Source organism: Cupressus sempervirens, chromosome 8 (genome assembly GCF_028749045.1).
Source record: "Cupressus sempervirens isolate cs-2001-9-10 chromosome 8, ASM2874904v1, whole genome shotgun sequence".
In the NCBI taxonomy this organism is placed as follows: domain Eukaryota; kingdom Viridiplantae; phylum Streptophyta; class Pinopsida; order Cupressales; family Cupressaceae; genus Cupressus; species Cupressus sempervirens.
The window spans coordinates 537,264,352-537,278,924 of NC_143125.1; the positions used below are offsets into that span (position 1 = coordinate 537,264,352).

The following is a 14,573-nucleotide window of genomic DNA, read 5'->3' on the forward strand; positions in this document are numbered from 1 at the left end:
CAGTTGACGACGTGTTCAATATTTTGTGGATTCGTTGTTCTTATGATGGTCATGCCGCTCATTGATGACCCATCAATATAAAACATTCAGGGACTCCGCGGCCTTTTGTGTGCTCGAGTCGTCGATATCATTGTGAAAATCTTCAAGCATGATGCCCACTAATGCAATTGCAACGTCTATGGCGTTCAGCTTTGACAATGACCACAGAAAATATAGAAGTTGATTGACGTTGCTTCCCATTCTCAAAATTCTCTTGGTAGTCAAGGGCATTAAACGTGACGTGCTATTTTTGGTTCAGGATTGACTGTTGAAATAACAACAGTTGTGGCCAAGTGATTACGATCCCCCAACTTAATCTACTTTGACATGCTCTTTAACTTTGGTTCTTTTTAAGTTGTTAACTCATTTATTATTTCGACATCAATTTTTTCTAACATCAATAGAATCCAACACCATGCAATTTATTTTAACGTTCCGTTTTCATTCGAACGTGACATTTTAACAAATTAGTTAAGGGTCCGTTTGGTTCCTGGAAGATGATAGGAATTGGGTTTTTCAAAATCCGGATTTAAAAATTTGTGCGTTTGTTTCAAAATTTGCAAAATGGAAATAGCATACGAGACTTCCAATTTTGCCTCAAAACCAGGTTTTGCAACTTCCTAAAAAAAGGAGGAATTGAAAATCAAAACCTAGTTTTGTTTTTTAAGAGTGTAAAAACAGTAAATTGGACTACTTTTTGAAATTTGCCTTCAACTCCAAGCTTACACATAAAAATGTGTCTTCACACGCATCTTCCAAATGAAACAAACAGTTTCAATAAAATCCCAAAAATTGGAATGAAGATATATAAAACCTTGCTTTGGCTAAATCAAGGTTTGTAGAAATTCGGATTTTGTAAATTCCACGAACCAAATGGACCCTAAAGTAAATCAATTTATCTTCCCTTCCCTTGATTTAGATGAAACTATCAAAGTCACTCAATCATAGATTTCAAGTTAGGAATTATTATTAGCTTGACAATTTAATTTCATTAGGCTTTAAATAAATATAAACTCAAATAAATATAACATCAAATTGGAAAAGGGTCATTTTTAGTAATGTTTTGTTACTGATGTCTAGAGATCTGATTGTACTCTAGGTCAGCACTCACTAATTATTGCTTTTCTTAATAAAAAACAATAGTTTTTACATTTCTATGTCTATATAAAATTTAGGTGGGGTCTTGTAGATGGAAATTTCAAAATAAGTTCAATGATTTGAATTTGAAAAAAGTTAACTGTAATACTGATTTATGTATTTCTATGTTCATATAAAATTTTGGCAGAGCCTTATAGCTAGTGAAAAAATGCTAGTGGATGTTGATGAGTCTTTTAAAGTGTATTATTCATTGGTGGAGGCTATACATTTAGATATCAATGATAATGATATCATTGACATCTTACTAATAAGGAAAATGACAATCTAATATATGATTTTCTCATCAACCCTTTAAAAAATCTATAGCTTAAACAATTATTTTCGTTAAAGCAATCTACTTTCTTCTTTCACTTAATAAAAGAAATTCTAAATTACAACTTGAGACTTTTTAATACCTATGTAACTAAGATTAATGTTTTCATAAATTTTCTTGGAATATGTCAAGTTTTACATTATAAGATTCAACAACTCATTAATAATGAGGTTATTCGCATCTCTCTCTATGATGAGCTCCATTTCAATCTTGATTTCTCTAAATAACATCTAAGTCCCTATTATTTTGCTCCACACCATGTAACATAGTTAGCCTATCTCTTAGGAGCTCATTGTCATGCATGGTCCACTTTGTGAGTAGCATAATAGGTCATCTCTTCCCTTTTTCCTACACTTGGGGGCAAGGGAATCATATCCTTCTTTCTCCTTCTCTCAAGGATCCACTTTTCACATTTTTTTATATTTTAGCTCATTGACTTTTACTAAGAATTTAAATATTTTTATCTACTTGGATTGTATTATTTATTAGTTGTTTGATCAAGTAAGATTGATGTATCACGATTTAGGTGAGAACTAATAGAAAAGTATATAAAAGATTACATTAATTCAATATATGGCCAACACATATGAGATATACATGTTTGATTTTAGTATACAAAATATTCATGGTTATACAATCCAAAGATAGTATGTTTCTTTTTTCAAGCATCAACTCCTTTGATCCAATTACACTTCTTATATGAATCTCTATATGAATCTATGCCCTTCTGAATATTAATTCATTCTAGAGTTGTAAATTATCTTCAAACTAGAAAACATTGTGCCAACATATTTCTACAATCACCAACTTAAACTCCTTTGATGCAACTATTAGTATAAAAGTGAAATGTTTAAATAGAATAAGTAACCACTCTCATATGAATATTAATTTCATAATTATCTATATATTATCACTTCCTAATCCTCTCCTTAAATACTATGATGTATTGTTAGATATTCATGTAGGAGAAACAAGGATCTTAACAAAATCAAATAGGTGTTACTACTTACCAAAATTTATCAATAAGATCAAATTATATGAATACAAATAAATTTATTGATCTACTCTATGGACCATAATTTGTATATACTATGATTTTTTTTTGTCAAAAAGAATGTTAATGCTTGGTAGATGAGGGTCTATTACTGTTAAGAAATTCATCAAAGAAATGAGTGAATCTTAAGTAGACCTTTCTCTTTAGTCCTTTCCTTGGTCACCTAATTATCATGAATGGACATCCCCCTATTCTATCAAAAGGAGATCTATACAATCCCAATGTTTAAGATTGCATTTTTTAATTGAAGGAAACCATATTGAAGAATTTAATATTATTCATCTTACATTAAGAAGGAATATGCATATCTTTTGTATAAAATTTCAATCATAGAAGGACTTTAGGATACAATTGTATATCTACCTCAAATATAAATACCTCATCTAGATAAACTTTGCATCTCACATTATATAAATAGTATGAACCCTGACTTCATGGAATTCACCAACACTTGGGTAAATTAAGGTAACAATTTATTGCTACATGAGAACTCCTTAGAGGCATGAAAATATTAACTTTGAAGGCATGCGTATCCCTACCAAACTATGAATTGGCATCAAATATAAATAAGTAAACATTAAGGAACATGATAGAAGCATATAGATATTTCCATAATCGTATAACTAAAAAAGAATTATATGATATGCTAAAAAATATAAGCCTTAAGATCATATTTTTCCAAATCTTACTGGGGGATACTATAAGCTAAAAAAAATCTTGAGTTTATCAATGACTAATAATTCTCAACAATATTGTTTTTTGTCTCATCTTAGCAATATTGTTTTACCATATATATGGACAAAATAATTGAGTTTCTATATGAAATGATTATCAATTATACAACTTATTCCATTGTGAATTTTGGCCATTCAAAAGGATTAGAGAATATAAAGCTTCCCAAATAGACCTCCATGCATAAACTCATAACTAAGTATAATACTTTAAAAGTTGTATCTCACAATACTTTTGATTTAATAATATATTAAAACCCAAGAATTGATTACAATATCCCATGCTTAGCCATTAGTTTTTTAACTACACTCCTATTGATCCAATTGAATAAATATAGATATACTTCCATATACATATGCATATGCATATATAAGTGTATCTATTTAAGGACATATTAATGGATATTGTTTATTAAGAGAAATGTACCTAGTAAAGAATGTCATTAATATATTACTTGTTATGATTAAATCCAATGACTAACACCCTTTTTTCTATCATCTAGGATTATTATTCTATTATATATGATAAAAAATATTGAGTTTACATATAAAACAGCTATTAATTATACAACTTAAACCATTGTGAAACCTATTATTTTGACCATCCAAAAGGATTAAAAAAAAAAAACCAATCGGACCTCAATTAATGAAATAGTAAAACTAAGTGGAGTACTTTAACAATTTTATCTCATAACACATCACATTTAGCAATATATAAGAACCCAAGAATTGGTAATGGTCTCTCAAGCCAAGCCATTAGTTTAATAACAGTCTAGAAATCTTGATCTTGTTTTCCCTTAAGGATATACACATCTTCATGCCTATGTCATTTTTTATTCCCATTTTGGGAGATGAAGTTCCCTTGAGGATGAATCTTTAACAAATTGACCAAGAAGCCACACACACTTTCTAGACTATTTAATTATATATATTTTTATAATATGTTTTCTAATGTAGTTCACAATAAGGAAGAATAAACCTTATTGGATGAGTTGACCCACTTTTCTCTTTTTTTTTCTTGTTAGTGACATCTCTCTTGCTATGGTTTGGGATATGATGAAGACTCAAGTTTTTTGGGGGCTTGGTAGTTTCTTCATCTCCTTAATCATGACAAGATTTTCTTTTCTCTTACTGAGTTCCTCATTTTTAGATTTTATTAGTGCAGTTTTTGAGACTTTAGGGTTAAACCTTCTCGATATAACCCTTCACGTAGGAGCATCTTGGTTACTTGGCAATCTTGCACCAAGCAAAAAGATTTCCTTTATTATTTCTATTTACTATTTGAGTAATGGTCATTATTGTTTATTCTTTCTCTTTTTGTAAAATTAATTCCTTAATGTGGACCTATCATATATCTTTTTCCTAATCTCACAAAATCTAATTCCAACATTTGCAGGAGTTATCCTTCTCTATGTTCAAAGCATTTGATTTTTCTAGTAGCTCAAGTAATATGCAAGTTTGTCTTGGACTAAGTTTTGTTTGATAGATCGGTATTTTGGTGCATCAACAAACCCACTCTAACAAGTGGTATCAAAGCTTGGTCACAAGTTTGAATCCTCAGACCCATGGATAACACTGAGGGGGGTATTGTTGGCAAAATGTTTAGTGTTCCCCTCAAGATTTGTGACAAGGACTTAACAAACTCCTGTGTACTATAAGTTGAGTGGTTGTGTTGAGCATTGACAAAGAAATCTTTTGGTGCAATGACAACCCCACTCCAACACCAACAAGTCCAATAAGATGAAATATTTAATTGCTATTAAAAAATTAACTCTACAATATGAAATATTTGTAAAAATTGTGCCATTTTTTTAAAAGAATATTAAAAACTCATAGAAAGTATTAAAACACCTAGTTAGAATTTTTACTTCATATGAAATGAAAAAAGAAAATAGATTTCTTTTATAGAAATAATCCTTTGAAATGGATGGATAAGTAAATTATATATCAAATTCTTTTTCCCTTACTAATATTAGATAATTGAGGAGAGTAGTTTTCCACAATCTATTACAATTGTAGTTTTGATTTAGATTGTGTTCCTATTTTTGCATCATAGTGATGGAAAAATAGGAACACAGTCTAGCAACAAAATCACAAAAGAAATGTTAGATAAGCTAAAAATGAAATCTTTATTACTGAATTATATCTAAATTTATAGCCACTATCAAATGTACAATGTTTTGAAAAAAGAGGCAATAAGAATAAAAAATAAAAATAAAAATAGATTACTTTAGTAAACATAATCTTTAATAATTAGATTTTTAAAAAGATAGATTAAAAAATCATATATCAAATCACTATTTCCTAATGTTAAATCAATTAACAATGATATCATCCAAGTTAACCTAAATAATTAAAGCTGACATTTTCCAAGTCCATGTCATATTTACTTAACACCTAAATAATTAAATTATCAAACTAATAATAATGTTCAATACTAAAAGGACTCATCCCCTATATCAATACGGTGATGTTAGAATCGATTGATCAAAATTATATGCTGAAAACGGTAATAATAGAACATCAAAATAAAAACAATGAGGATGTTGGGAAGAATTGATATCACTACAACAAAGGCGTTAGAAGCAAAATCAAAGGGCCTGCTTAAAAGGGTAGATTAGGCTGGAGGACACAGATTGGAATCACTTGGTTCACAGCAGCTGTGTATTTCAAAAAATCCAACTCTGCGACAAAATAGATCGTCACCTTGAGAATGGGAAACAGCTTCAATAAGCTTCTACGTTCCTTGTGGTCAGAGTCAAATCTGAAAGCCACAGACGTAGCACCGGCATTATTGGGATTCATGCTTTTCCATTTCTTTGTGCAGAGAAAAATGAAAGGACCGACAAAGTGGCCTCTGCTGGGCATGCTGCCTTCCTTAGTTCTTCATGTAAATGACATCCACGACTGGACTACACAAGTCTTGAAAGACTGCGGAGGGACGTTTTACTTCAAGGGGCTTGTCAAGGGCGGGATGGAAATCCTATTCACAGCGGACCCGGCCAATGTGGAGCACGTCCTCAACCGTAGATTTAACAACTATCCAAAAGGAAGGTATTTCCAGCTCGTGGGGCACGATTTTCTAGGCGGAGGCATCTTCAACGCGGACGGTGATAGGTGGAAAGCGCAGAGGAAAACTGCCAACACGGAGTTCAACTCGTCCTCATTTAGGGTAAAAATGGCAGAGACGGTGGAAGAGCTGGTGCAGAACCGGCTGGTGCCACTTCTCGAAGAAACGGCCCGGTCGGGTGAGGCAATCGATCTGCAGGACGTGCTCCTTCGCTTCACCTTCGACAACGTGTGCATGATAACGCTGGGAGTCAATCCGGGCTGTTTGGCGGGTGGAGGGGCAGAAGCGAGGGAATTCGCTAGAGCGTTTGAGGAGGCAACGGAGATGACCATGTTGAGGTTTGTGATTCCCCCAATTCTCTGGAAGCTCCTGCGTTTTTTCCAATTGGGGCCCGAGTGGAAGCTCCGCAGATCTTCGGCAACCGTCAATGGGTATGTTGATAAGTTAATCGGGTCTCGAATTGGGAGCTCCGGCGGATGGAATGGGACTGACCTCCTGTCGGCCTTCATGATGGTCCAGACAGAGGACGGTGACCGGTTCTACACAGAGGAGAAGCTGAGGGAAATAGCAGTTAATTTCATTCTGGCCGGGCGGGACACCTCCTCTGTGGCGCTCTCTTGGTTCTTTTGGCTTTTGTTATGCCACCCTCGTGTCGAAGAACGCATCCTAACGGAGATTGGGTCTGTCTTCACGGAAAGATCCTCCACTGGTGTAGAAGCTCTTGAAGGAAAAAATGGTTGCCTGAGTTTTACAGCAGAGGAGGTGAAGCAGATGCATTATTTGCAGGCGGCACTGTCGGAGTCCATGCGTCTGTTCCCCTCCGTTCCGTTTGACCGTAAGGAACCGGACTTTGACGACCGGCTGCCCGACGGGAGTTATGTAAGAAAGGGTATGGCGGTGATATATTCGATATATGGGATGGGGAGAATGGAGAGCATTTGGGGGAAGGACTGCATGGAGTTTAGGCCCGAGAGGTGGCTGGACAAGGATGGGATCTTCGTCAGAGAGTCGACCTATAAATACCCGGTGTTCAATGCTGGGCCGAGACTTTGCCTGGGAAAGGACTTTGCTTACTACCAAATGAAATTGATTGCAGTGAGTATCATTCGGGGATTCAAGATGAAGATGGTGGAAGGACATGTTGTGAAGCCCAAGTTGGCTCTCACTCTCTACATGAAACATGGACTGATGGTCACATTGCAGCCAAGAGATCCCCTTGGACTGTAAAAGTAAAATTTCTCAAGTACATTGTCTATTTACAGGCTATGTTTAGTCTTGTGGTCTTCTAGACCACAAATAATGCCTCAACTGTTTTTGAACCTACAATATAGTATCTAAATGAGGTTGAATCCGCCCTCCAGGATAAGATGTCCAAATTCAGCTTCCTCGTCCTTTCGTAGTGCGTATGTATTTGTGCTAGTTGGGTTTATTTAATGCTAAATAGTGATATTTGGGGATGCCATCCTATGGAAAATCATTTGTTGGGTTGAAGTAGTGTGTAAGTATTTGTGCTAGTTGGGTCTATTCAATGCTAAATAGTGATATTTGGGGATGACATCTTATGGAAAATTTCATTCGTTGGGTTGAAGTAGTGCCTAAGTATTTGTGCTAGTTGGGTCTATTCAATGTTAAATAGTGATATTTGGGGATGCCATCTTATGGAAATTCATTCCTTGGCTTGAAGTGGGGTTTGAGAATGTGTTTGCTTTAAAAGTCAAGTAATTATTAAATTGGGTCTATTCAATGTTAATGAATAAGTTCTAAGTATTGAATTATTAAAATGGTTTTATTTTTGTCATCATATTTATGAAGGGTGATAATAAAGTTGAATTTTATGGTGGTTCAAGAAAGTGTTTCAATAAAAATAGAGCAGAGTTGTTTCAACTTTGCAAATGAATTTTAAAGTTTAAATGACCATTGTCAATCTATTCGTTAGTACAATTATCTAAGAGAATACAACTACAACTAAAATAAGGAGTAGATATGCATTGGAATCAATTAAAATGTTAAAATATGTTCTTACCCATTCTGATTTTTGATGGTTTCTGATTTTTTTTAAAGTATCACATGTCTTTCTTACATTTTGTGTGAGTGGAATGGTGCAATTGATGAACACATTTGTTAGGACATTCAAAAAGCTAATGAATAATAATATGTCATGTTTGAATTAAGTAAAAGGAAATTAACACTTCATATCTCCAACATTCATAAAGGAAGAAATATCTAAATTGCAACTATAGAAAAAGATAAATTAAACTTACTGAAAAAAGGTTCATATATTCATGATAGATATCAACGCTCTCACATGAGATTCGATGTCTAGAAGTAGTAGAGGTGACAATTTATCCAATCAAAAGGATATCCGCATGTACACACATAATTTGTAGATAAAACACAAATTAATTCCTTAGATTTTTGCCCTAAAAATGAGCACATTTGGACTCTATGCTAAAATGATTCATTTAAAGAAATAAAGTTTCAAAATAAGCAAAAGAACCTTGTGCAATAATAGAAAAAATGCCCTAAAACAAGGTATGAAAACATTCAACACACCTCTTCTCTATATATATAGAAAAAAAAAAAAATTAATTGAGGCTTTTTTCTATTTCATCCAAATGTGGAGGATTAATATCAATTTCATCTAGTCTTTGATACATATATAAAATAACATCAAGTATTATGAATTTAATCCCTAAAGAAATACATGATATTGTACACCCGCACCAATAATGTATAACAAGAAATACCCATTGAAGGTTAAAAATAATAATTTTCAAAAGATCTACATATGCACTAGTTACGAACAAAGGTTGGGAGAAGGGATAGTTTTAAATATAATAAGAGAATTCAAATCACATTTACTTAATCGTACACTAAAACTATTCAAGCTACAATAAAATAAAAAATTTAAACATTGTGACACCCTTAGTAGTCTTGTTAATAGTTAAGTAATTAACAATTGGGTGTATCCATTTAGCAATGTCCCTCCACTTTTCACATTAAAAGACACATCTAATGGTTAATTACTTAACTATTATAAATTTGGACTGTCACAAAATAGATTGTCCTATGTTAGTCATGTTCACTATCTAAACAATAGTTTATAAATTATTTTTATTTAAATTTCTTCTTACTATTTGAAAAGTGTTGTAAGAGGGAAAACCACAATATTTAACCCAAACTTGTTTAGAAATTTTGTAGAATAGGAAAATAAGCTTAGAATATATTGGAGCTAATAAATTAAAGGAGTTTGAGCATTAACAATATAAATCAAAAAATTAATTAAGAGATAAGGATCATTTAAATTCTTATATGAAATGTGTAGATAAAAGATAATTAAAATCAAATGAAAAAAAAGAAGTCACAAAATGTAAATTAAATTATAATAGCACTAGCAAGGAACATGATATACCAAAACAATGGAACAATAGATTTATATTTTAGTTCTAAAAATTATCGTCGATTCAAATGTCCTCCCTACCTGTGTGTATTTGGGAGCTAAGAAGAAGTAAAAGAGAAGCCATTGCAATTTGGAAGGAAGCATGTAGTTAGTTTCAAAGACATGAAACACTAAGTCAGTTTTGAAGGCAATAATACTCAGCAAACCATTAATGTCAGAGTTGAATCAAATTAGTTTCATGTGGAAACAATATTTTATCATAAATTTCCAAAAATGTTGATCCAATAGTATTTTCAAGCATGAAAAAATATAGACAAGGTACAAAGAAAACCTTTGGATGTGCAAATCTCATTGTGAAAGTGATTTTCAACTAGTATAAAACTAGGTATTTTGAAGTAGCATATAAAACTTGATAATAATAAACTCTAGAGAATCTTTTTTTACAACAAAATGGAATTTCAAAGAGTATATGTAGAAGCATTAGCTAAATGAAGGTGATGGGAGAAATATCAGAGGTGTGTAAAGTAGGCAATGACCACTATGGCAAGAATAATGGAGTAGTATAACCAGTAGAGCTTTACAAGTAATATAAAAATAATAATCCAATCACCTTCCAAGAAAAATAATAATATTCTTTTTCATAGAAAAATGCTTCCATTAAATTAATATTATTTTATTTTGATCTAAAAAGTGAACAAAACATTACAGTCCCAAAAACATATTTTCAAAAAATATATCCTTATTTGGTGATTTGTGTGAGCTAATCATATTTTAAAAAACTAATTTAAGAATTATGTTTTGTTAAAAATATTACATCTATACTTAGAGAAAACTAAAATTTACTTAATAAAATAAAATATATGTAATGTGATTTGTTTAAAAGACAACTAATAGTCACTAGTTAAGATTAGTTCATTGCCTATATTTCAATGGCAAGAACTAATAAGGTTGAGGTCTAATGATTTATAAATCACAAGAGTTTTGCATAGATTTGAATTCCTATTTTAGTCTGTGTGTTCTTTTTTTTTTTTCTATTATGGTTCCATGAACATTTTTAATTTCTTTTTTAGCTGTGAATGTCATATACTATAAAGTTAGTCACTATCATGATCTTATTTCTATGTGATTAAATTTAATAATTTAGATAAAGTAGTATGTAACAAATGTTATCTAGAATTGTACCAAACATATAGAATCAATTGTTAAGTAAAATTAAAAAAGTAAATTTATATGATACAAATAAAGTTCAATCATTTTATGAAATAAATTTTACCATAATAGAATAAATTGTATAATTTTACCATAATTAAATTAGTTTTAATTAGATAAATTTACCAAATAAAGCAATTGAAGTTTTCTCTATGTCATTTAGATCACCTAGCCAATGTATATGAATAATTTATATTGTAAATGGTAAATTATAAGTAATTAATGACCAATTACCTTAATTTTTTGACCTATTTAAACTAGCTACCGTAAGTGTCACCATTACAAAAATTATTATTTGTTTCTTATCTCTCCATATAAAGATAGCCATCCCTATCCAAAGACAGGAGAAGATAGCCAAAATTTTGGAGTGTAGAATTAAGTGTTTGCTAGCTTCCTATTTACATCTTCTTTTAGGATTGAAACCTTTGGAGGATTTCTCGGCTAAGCTATTTGATAGATTTAATTCTAGATTGGATGGATCGAAATGTACCTTGATTAGTCAAGAAGGGAAACTCAAACTATTCAAGTTTTAAGAAATTTCAGATACTCAGATTTTAGGAATCAACAATTCATCTTGTCCTCTTATGTTTATGATCTTATATTTGCAATTGAGGCATTATACTTTCTAAAGATGTGATATTAATATTTACAAAGTGTTTGAGATGTGATTATTGCATTTTATTTATCATATGGTGAATTAGAGTTTATTGGATTAACCTAGGGGTATGAGACCATAGAAATGTGCCCTAAACCAATTTTCCCTCTCAATTGATTGATTTGGATTCTGAATGGATTTTTTTTTGGTCACTAGAGGCTTATGTATTTTGTGGCTTGTTGGAAGATAAAGTTTCTAAAATTATTTTGATTTTATAATGTTGCTTCATGTGAATATACTTTGATGTATGAGTTAGGGTTTTGGACTAGAGGCATGGGACCCTAAGCTATTGTGCTCATGCCCCTAATCCAATATGATAAGGATTTATTGTTGGAGTACTCAGAGAGAACATTTTCTATGTAGTAGGATAATCTTAGACTCATGGGAATGATCCCAACACTACAGGACTGTACATATCCTTTTGGATTACTCAATGAGAAGGTTATGTGTGATAGGATGGTCTTTGGCTCAAGGAAAGGATCCCAACACTATAGGAATGCATGATGAAACTCACCTAGATATGATTGAACCCCTCACTCTGTCTTGACCTCTAGTTGTCCATTTTCTTTGTGTTTTCATTTTGGGCATTATACTTTTGTGTGGCTTTATGTTACCTTTGTACTTGATTTTAAGTATAAGCATTAGACTACCTTAGAGCCTAGGCAAATCATGGTTTTGTCCTACCTCAGGGTAGTGGTTCCTTATGGTTCTACGTGATTGGGTAGCAAAAAATTAGGCTTGTACGTGGTCCAACATTGGAGTTTTATGGTGCTTGTGAAGATTTTTTGAAGACGTCTTTAATTATGATGTACTTGATGTATTTGAATTGATGTAGAATACAAATCCTAAAAGGAAACTTTTTGTTGTGTTTTAAAGAAAGCAATGTAAAGGGGTTTGGTAGATAGGAAAGAAGGGTTCTAATGGGAACTATTGATATGTAAAGATATATTTGTTGTCTCTAAATCTTGAAAGTTTATTAATGATAAATGTTGTAGTCGTTCTTTTGGAAAATTTAGGAATTGTTATGTATCAAGTGTTTATTAATAAATGTGTTCCACTTTTGTATTATGATCTTTTCCTTTCAAGTGTAATTTGTTCTATAATTATGTCTTAGAGATAGGACATGCTTAGATTAATCAAAGTTAAATGCTTTAAGGAACTGAATCTAAGAACTTATTTGTTCCGGAACTTGTTAGGACTCTTACAATTAAGATCAAAGTGAACTTAGCAAGTAAAAGAGGTACAAAAAAAGTATTCACCAAAACTTCATAACATTTAAGACTTATCCTTTCGGGTTCCCTGGCAGGGCATTACAGAAGAGGACTCAAATGTTCATCTAGATATTTTAGGGATTCAATTTTTTTACATCCATTAAATTGCAACAGACAATGTATATTTCAAAAAATATATAAAATTGCTTTCTAGGTTAATGATCAAAGAGAGAACCGAACTTACTATGTATACATATTTTTCCATGGATCTAATTACTTTATGAAAATGTTATAATCCTATGAAAATTTATATATGGTAAATTTCACTTTTTGATAACCTTTTGAAAATATTATGTCCAACTATTCAATGCTACAAATTTTACTTATCCAATACAATTAAAAATTGAATTCTCAATACTATGAAAGTAAAAAAAATTTTTAAAAAACATACAAATAAACACAAATTGTGTATAATAGCTATCAAAAAATAATTCTGTAAAATTTATTGGCTGAAATATTATCTTCTTATATTAAAACATTAAAATAAACCCTATAAAATAATTCATCAAATATTAAAAAAATTGATAATGTGTGAAATAACTTATTGTGGAAGGATATGAAATATATATTTGGACCAATCTCATAGCATGTCCTTTACTAATCAATTGATAAATCAATCCGTTAACTTACTTTTAAAGTAATTTAGCTAAATGGAGTAAAGAAGATACAAAACTAAAATTTTACCTTTAAAAACATTAGAATTTTTTTATCAAAAATTAAAAAATGGTGAAACATAATATAATAGCTAACTTGTGTTTAATAGAGAGATTTCATTTTTATTAATAAAATTAAGCCCATCTTCATATATGCCTATAGAAAAAGTATTATGAAAACTATTAAAATTGGTATAACACTGCATATGCTAGGACAGACCAAAGAGAAATTTACTATTCTTTTAAAGGATACTATCAACATAAATCTAAGATCTATAAAGATATCAAGGAGGATAATTTATGTACACTTTCAATTCTTGAAAGTTAATGTGAACATTTCAAAGGGTACCAAATAGTCTATTTCTCAAACTAATGAATTCCTTGTGAATCTTATTTAGAAAAAAAAATCCTATTTTATTTATCAAATAGACTATGTATTCCAAAACAATGATATATGTTAAGATATAAAAGGAGAAAAAACAATATTTTTTAGTTGGGGACTTGTGCCTAGAGATAAGAAAATGCCATTAATAAAAAGACAACTCTCATAGCCATCTTTTTACGCACATTTCTATTTAATTGAGCTTCCAACTGTATTAAACATCCACCTCTGATACTTGTTTACCCACACCACCTCATTTTCTTTGATAGTAAGTGTGTAAACAAAATTGACGAGAAAATTGGATTTATTTTATATCAGGAAAGATTTGAAACAAAACAAGTAGACTAGTAATGGAGGAGGCAGTCAGCTCATTTCATCCCTATTAGAGCATTGGCTTCTACTCAAACTCAAAACCTACTAATGTGGTGATCCGTGTGATACTACCCAGGAGAAGCAGAGTTGAAAATTTTGAAACACCTGTGCATGAAATTCATTTTGATATTGCTACTATCATCTAGAAGGTTAAAAGGAAAATATATTGATTTCTTAAATTGTTTACCAAATAATGTTCACACCATTTTAGTGCACACATGCCAATCAATGGTGCAAATACAATAATTGGAAGAAATAATTTGCAC

At 31.3% G+C, this 14,573-nt stretch overlaps 1 pseudogene; it reads left to right on the forward strand.

Annotated features, from left to right (window-relative positions):
* The first annotated feature begins 6,008 nt into the window (after positions 1–6,008).
* LOC149543560 (cytochrome P450 86B1 pseudogene) lies at positions 6,009–7,592 on the forward strand (annotated as a pseudogene).
* The last annotated feature ends 6,981 nt before the right edge of the window (positions 7,593–14,573 follow it).